The sequence below is a fragment of the Schistocerca nitens genome, chromosome 3 (assembly GCF_023898315.1).
Source record: "Schistocerca nitens isolate TAMUIC-IGC-003100 chromosome 3, iqSchNite1.1, whole genome shotgun sequence".
Classification (NCBI taxonomy): domain Eukaryota; kingdom Metazoa; phylum Arthropoda; class Insecta; order Orthoptera; family Acrididae; genus Schistocerca; species Schistocerca nitens.
In genome coordinates this window covers 360,621,288-360,628,915 of record NC_064616.1, presented here as the reverse complement: position 1 = coordinate 360,628,915, position 7,628 = coordinate 360,621,288, and the positions used below count along the sequence as shown (strand labels likewise).

General features: G+C 45.4%; 1 non-coding gene across 1 annotated transcript; it reads left to right on the top strand.

The window, feature by feature from the left end:
- Positions 1–1,993: 1,993 nt before the first annotated feature.
- Trnat-ugu (transfer RNA threonine (anticodon UGU)) lies at positions 1,994–2,068 on the top strand. Its single transcript has one exon. It is a non-coding gene; the product is annotated as a tRNA-Thr (tRNA).
- The last annotated feature ends 5,560 nt before the right edge of the window (positions 2,069–7,628 follow it).

Here is a 7,628-nt window from a genome sequence, read left to right as displayed (position 1 = left end):
AGGATTCCCTGTATGCCCTTGAACAGTGTGGATGCTCAGTGACTTTTGTCTGAACCGTAGGCTATGTCGGGATCACAGTGAATGAACTCACTGATAACCTGGCCAAACTGGCAACTAGTAAACTGACTCTTGAAATAGGTCTTCCAGAAACAGACCTTCGCTTGGTATTATGCCGTCAAGTTACAGGAATCTGGAGTACAGAATGGTTCAAACTGACTTCACAAATTAACAACAGTTGACAAAGGAGACTACAAATCTGTATAGGTCATTCATGCAGGCCGTTTGTAAGGACTCTACCAACCTTTTCCAGCTCCACATCAGCAATACCAGGCTGACTCATTATCTCTTCCATCATCAAGCTCATTGACACTGTCCACCATGAGGGGATTCCGCTGGCCGTGGGTGCTTACAGGACCAGTCCCACACAGTCTTTCTGCTGAGGCCGGGGAACTACCATTCAACAACTGGTGGCAGATCCTCATGGTGCATCAGGCATGTAAGTTCCTCGCAACTCTGACTTCACCCGCATATCATACTGTTGCTTGTCTGCCTCTGGAATGTCGCTTCTCCAGTCATGCTTTCTGAGCTACAATGCCATTTCTAATCCGCATGCAGTATGTTCTGGTGTCAGTGTGAAGCAAGTACAACTTCAAATCCAGGGTTTTAACCGTCTGCCGCCCTGGTTATTGCAGACGCACAGAGTAATTTTAGATCTGGTGCAGTACAGGAGAGATTGCGCTCCTGCTTCTGTTTGTAATGCGATATTTTCTGACATTTTATATGAGCACCACAACTATGTAGCTGTCTTTATGGATGGGTCTGAACAGGAGGCCTCAGATGGTTGCTTCGTTGTTTTTCCTGGATTTTGTCCCCCATGTCTGACTTGATGAAGACTTTACTGTAATGAAATGATAATTAAATGGACACCCTAGCTGCAAACAGGCGTTGATGTACTTCATTGGGGACATGTTGAAAATGTGTGCCCTGACCGGGACTCGAACCCGGGATCTCCTGCTTACATGGCAGACGCTCTATCCATCTGAGCCACCGCGGGCACAGAGGATAGTGGGTCTGCAGGGACTTATCCCTTGCACGCTCCCCGTGAGATCCACATTCCCAACTTGTCCACACCACTACATTCGTAGTGCACCTAATAGATGTTTGCCCATCATACTCATTACTCGTGGTAGATTAATCTACCAAGTCCCGTACGAGTTCGGGCATAGCGTGTGCGTTCGCACAAGAAGGTCAATGGCCGGGAAGCCATATTTTAACTATATATGACGGTAGTATCTGTTCCCGAAAGAACAGTTACCGTGGATGACCATGCAACTTTGCTAGAAATGAAATGATAATTAAATGGACACCCTAGCTGCAAACAGGCGTTGATGAACTTCATTGGGGACATGTTGAAAATGTGTGTCCCGACCGGGACTCAAACCCGGGATCTCCTGCTTACATGGCAGACGCTCTATCCATCTGAGCCACCGCGGGCACAGAGGATAGTGGGTCTGCAGGGACTTATCCCTTGCACGCTCCCCGTGAGATCCACATTCCCATGTGGCTCAGATGGATAGAGCGTCTGCCATGTAAGTAGGAGATCCCGGGTTCGAGTCCCGGTCGGGGCACACATTTTCAACATGTCCCCAATGAAGTACATCAACGCCTGTTTGCAGCTAGGGTGTCCATTTAATTATCATTTCATTTCTAGCAAAGCTGCATGGTCATCCACGGTAACTGTTCTGTCGGGAACAGATACTACCGTCATATATAGTTAAAATATGGCTTCCCGGCCATTGACCTTCTTGTGCGAACGCACTCGCTATGCCCGAACTCGTACGGGACTTGGTAGATTAATCTGCCACGAGTAATGAGTATGATGGGCAAACATCTATTAGGTGCACTACGAATGTAGTGGTGTGGACATGTTGGGAAAGTGGATCTCACGGGGAGCGTGCAAGGGATGAGTCCCTGCAGCCCCACAATCCTCTGTGCCCGCGGTGGCTCAGATGGATAGAGCGTCTGCCATGTAAGCAGGAGATCCCGGGTTCGAGTCCCGGTTGGGGCGCACATTTTCAACATGTCCCCAATGAAGTACATCAACGCCTGTTTGCAGCTAGGGTGTCCATTTAATTATCATTTCATTTCTAGCAAAGCTGCATGGTCATCCACGGTAACTGTTCTTTCGGGAACAGATACTACCGTCATATATAGACTTTACTGTCTTTCACGCAGAGTTATATGCAGTCTTGCGGCCACTGGAACAGATGAGACGTTCTTCTAGTGCTACATTTCTTGTCTGTTCCGATGCTCTGAGCACCCTTCACTCTGTACAACGTTTGTACCCACCAAATAAAGTAGTCCAGAATTTCCAACATGCCCTCCTCAAACTACAACGACTGGAGAATGAAGTTTCTTTCTGCTGGGTACCAGGGCACGTGAGTACTGTGGAGAACAAAAGGGCAGATCCAGCAACAAAGGAGACATGTCGTAATCCTCAGCTATTTCATTATTTCATCCCCTTACATTCTATAGCCTTGATGCTGAGCTGGAGTCTTGCATCGATGGGAGGATGAGTGGCTAGAAGTGACAGACAATAAACTCCGTGTTTATTTTCCGACCTGCAGGCTGTGGCGGATTTGCCATCAGATTTGCCATCTATTTCAGGTAACATTCAAACGAATGTGGTTAGGGTTTTAAAATTTTGTGAATTGTCCAACGTTTTTCTCAAGGCTTTATAGAGATGGTTTGAATGTGTTAACAGGGTGACTAGCTCACCCATGTTTCTTTTGTAAGTGGTCAGCCAGTCACATTTTCCTGTGCCTTGCCTTTAGGTCCTCTCTCGTTTTACTTGTGTTCCAATCTCCTGTATGGCACATTTTAGAATTTCTTCCTTGTATTAACGCATCTGCTAACATTTCCGCCTTTTTATCCATATTCCTTTCTTTTAATGTTTGTGATGGCACTGATACCCTCTTCGTTCAGCACCCATAAGCTTCTCTCTCTCTCTCTCTCTCTCTCTCTCTCTCTCTCTCTCTCTCTCTCTCTCTCTCTCTCTCTTTGTGGTGCCCATTTGACAGTGGTCAACATTTTGCTAGACTGTCCCAACCTAGCCACCCTGTGGTGGACTCGCTACCCCTAACGTTAGGAGACACTACCTCAGCAGCTGATTTAGTTTTACATTTAATTCATGAAGGGGCCTCTTACCACTCTCTTTAAGGGAGGCCACTTAGCCTTATTGGCCCATTGAAGGGTTGGCAGAACACTGTTGGCTTCTCTGCCCACACTTGGTGGTCCCTACCTACTCTTTTACTCTTCTTCACCCCTCTCATGTGGTCTGTGAGACTTTCCATCTTCCGTCTCTCTATGCTTCTCTTGCGCTGCGCACAGTTCATGGTCTAGTTGCTAGTCTTTCCTAGGCAATCTCTGAGTGGCGTACCTGTGGTAAGAAGCGGTGACTGGTGGGTGTCTCTCCACTCATTGCACTCCGCTTTCAGGGGGCTCTGCTCCCTAGATGGGGCACATTGCCTGCCTTTATTTCTGTCTCCCTTTCTTTTTATCCATTATCTCACCTTCGTTGACCTTTCATAGACCTTGGGGTTTTCTCCCCCGTGGTTTTGTGTGGTAAGCTATTTCTGATCTGCAGTCATGTAGACCTGTGTTTTCAAGGAAAAAGGGACTGATGATCCAGTAGTTTGGTCCCTTTAATCATCCAACCAACTATTGGATTGGGATGGATCTCATCAGGAAACTGAAAGCCTCAATTGCTCCAATGGTGTTCTGTAGTTTGTTCCAAATGCTCTTCCAGGAGTTTCAGGATGGCATTGTTTCTTACACCAGTGGCTCTAAATGCGCCGATCATGTGGGGTATGTGTTCATGTGTTCCACTGGCACAGAACACCATCTCTTGTCTGCCATGTGTGCAGTGTTTACTGCAGAATTGATGGCCATCTATTCGGCCCTCTGCTTCATTAAATGGTCCTCTCTCACCCGAGTTTTGCTACATATGGATTCAACGAGTGGCCTTCAAGCTATCATTGTTTTTCCCGCTATTGTTTGGTCTCTGTAATCCACGACCTTCTCACTGAGATTGGTCATGCTGCTTGTTTGGTTGATTTCCTTTGGGTTCCTGGCCACATAGATATCCTGGGTAATTAATTTACAAACGATTTTCTGGCCTGAGGTTGGGGGGGGGGGGGGCGGCCACCTACCTCCCTCCCCTCCTCCCATTCTTCGTGACCCCTTCAAGGGCAGATTCGCGGCTTTACATGAAATCCCTGTTTGCTCAATCATGGGTCGACTCTTAGGGAACTATTCCCCCTGCCTAATACACTTCGCACAATCAACAAGATTCCTACCACTTGGCGCTCTTCTCTCCACCTCTCCCAGTGGGTATCTACCATGCTGTGCCATCGTCATATCGGCCATACTAGGTCGAACCATGGTTTTTTACTCCACAATGAGCCACCCTTCCCTTTTTGTAGCTGTGGGGCTCCCCTCACCTGATCCATATTTTGGACTGCCCCTACCTTTTGGTACTTCACACTAAATATCCTCCTCCACCACCACCACCACCACCACCACCACCACCACCACCACCACCACCACCTTCCATGTCTCAAGTGTTGGTGGACAACGCTCACATGGTAAAGTCTGTCCTCAGTTTTCTTCACAAAAGTGATTTGACCACTGAAGTTTAAATCATCGAGTTTTCCTCTGGAAATTGAGTCCCTCAGTTGGCGTAGGTGTTGATTATGGAGGCCTTGGGCCTTGAATCTACTTGAATCTACACCAGCCAGGTCCTTCCCACCTTTTCCCCTAGATTTTGTCTGGTCTGTTGTGCAGTTTTTTCTTGTCCTTTTTTCCCCAGGTGTTGCCCCATTGTATCGTGTGACTATGGTATGGTATTTTGTGTGTGTGTTTTTTTGAAAGGTAGATGGCGATGCCTGTGCCTCACTGTGTGTAGTGTTTGTGAGGCACCCATGCTGTCCCCATTTCTACCCACCGCCTCTCATGTTCCTTCCTCTTTTTGTTGCCCAAACTTTTCATTTCACCTCTTTGTTTGCCCATTACCCCTTCCCCTTGAGTGGGATGTGTTGTTCCATCTTGATTTTTGCTGTCTAAGATCATGGGACTGATGACCTAGCTGTTTGGTCCCCTCCCTCCAACCAACCAATAAAGTAGGAGATGGCACAGAGTACTGTTAATATCACCATCGCTCCATCGTTGCTTAAACCTTCTGGCTCATTTGCATGATGGGAGTAGATTATATATATAATCACAGATTGTTGCATTTGGGTCAAATCACTCTCATAATTTTGCACATCATGCATTTTTAAATGTTTTAATGTGTAATGAAAGACTGGTAACGTATCTGTTCCCCTTCTTTCACCCATGTGCATATTACATTTTTATGATAGTGTGCAATTTTGTAGCTTTTAGTTACGAACATACTGTATTTATGTGAATAGCATTCTGCAGCTGGCCAATTATGGGAAAGGGAGTAAATGGGAATGCAGGTCGACACTTTGCTTTCTTAAATGTAGTGATGAAAACATGTAAATTTTACTTTTTATTTGATTTTACTCGTGAAGACAGTAGCTAAGTTTCTTCTTATTATCGAAATCATTTCTCAATCCAATGTGGAGTAATTTATTAGGCACAATCCTATGATTACATCATACTTTAATTTAGCTTCTCACTCAGGGATGTCACAACTAAAAGCTTCATTTCCCAGCCGATAAAGGAGTTTAACAGCATTGTGTAATGATATTTAAAATACACTGTTAGCAACGACGTTTAGAACAATAATTAACTTCTTTGATTTCTTCAACAATCGTTTCAAATTTTTGTGACATGATTCGCCCTGTACATCCTTCAGAACCATAGACAGCCACAGTGTGATTACTTGCATGCCTCAACGATACAGACAGCTAGACTACCATATGGTTCTTTATAAGGGGTTGTAGCCTTACCAGTTGTTCAAAGGGTGGAGAAGGGGGGGGGGGCGGGGAGGTGGCGGTAACAGTAACCGTCACGATGGTTATGGTTAACTGATCTGGCATCGCAACATGAGGCAACTGGCCCCACTATTTTTATTGTTACTGCGAACGGCTGAAATCGTGAGGAAAACCCAATCTTATTTTTATTGAGGACATAAAACTCTACAGTATGGCTTAATAATGACAAGTAATTGGATAAAATATTGCCAAGATGAAATATACCCTACATCTACATCTACATGATTACTCTGCAATCCACATTTAAGTGCCTAGCAGAGGGTTCATCGAACCACAATCATACTATCTCCCTACCATTCCACTCCCGAACAGCGCGCGGGAAAAACGAACACCTAAACCTTTCTGTTCGAGCTCTGATTTCTCTTATGTTATTTTGATGATCATTCCTACCTATGTAGGTTGGGCTCAACAAAATATTTTCGCATTCGGAAGAGAAAGTTGGTGACTTAAATTTCGTAAATAGATCTCGCCGCGACGAAAAACGTCTTTGCTGTAATGACTTCCATCCCAACTCGTGTATCATATCTGCCACACTCTCTCCCCTATTACGTGATAATACAAAACAAGCTGCCCTTTTTTGCACCCTTTCGATGTCCTCCGTCAATCCCACCTGGTAAGGATCCCACACCGCGCAGCAATACTCTAACAGAGGACGAACGAGTGTAGTGTAAGCTGTCTCTTTAGTGGACTTGTTGCATCTTCTAAGTGTCCTGCCAATGAAACGCAACTTTTGGCTCGCCTTCCCCACAACATTATCTATGTGGTCTTTCCAACTGAAGTTGTTCGTAATTTTAACACCCAGGTACTTAGTTGAATTGACGGCCTTGAGAATTGTACTATTTATTGAGTAATCGAATTCCAACGGATTTCTTTTGGAACTCATTTGGACTACCTCACACTTTTCGTTATTTAGCGTCAACTGCCACCTGCCACACCATACAGCAATCTTTTCTAAATCGCTTTGCAACTGATACTGGTCTTCGGATGACCTTACTAGACTGTAAATTACAGCATCATCTGCGAACGACCTAAGAGAATTGCTCAGATTGTCACCCAGGTCATTTATATAGATCAGGAATAGCAGAGGTCCCAGGACGCTTCCCTGGGGAACACCTGATATCACTTCAGTTTTACTCGATGATTTGCCGTCTATTACTACGAACTGCGACCTTCCTGACAGGAAATCACGAATCCAGTCGCACAACTGAGGCGATACCCCGTAGGCCCGCAGCTTGATTAGAAGTCGCTTGTGAGGAACGGTGTCAAAAGCTTTCCGGAAATCTAGAAATACGGAATCAACTTGAGATCCCCTGTCGATAGCGGCCATTACTTAGTGCGAATAAAGAGCTAGCCGCGTTGCACAAGAACGATGTTTTCTGAAACCATGCTGATTACGTATCAATAGATCGTTCCCTTCGAGGTGATTCATAATGTTTGAATACAGTATATGCTCCAAAACCCTACTGCTAACCGACGTCAATGATATAGGCCTGTAGTTCGATGGATTACTACTACTACCCTTCTTAAACACTGGTGCGACCGGCGCAATTTTCCAGTCTGTAGGTACAGATCTATCGGTGAGCGAGCGGTTGTATATGATTGCTAAGT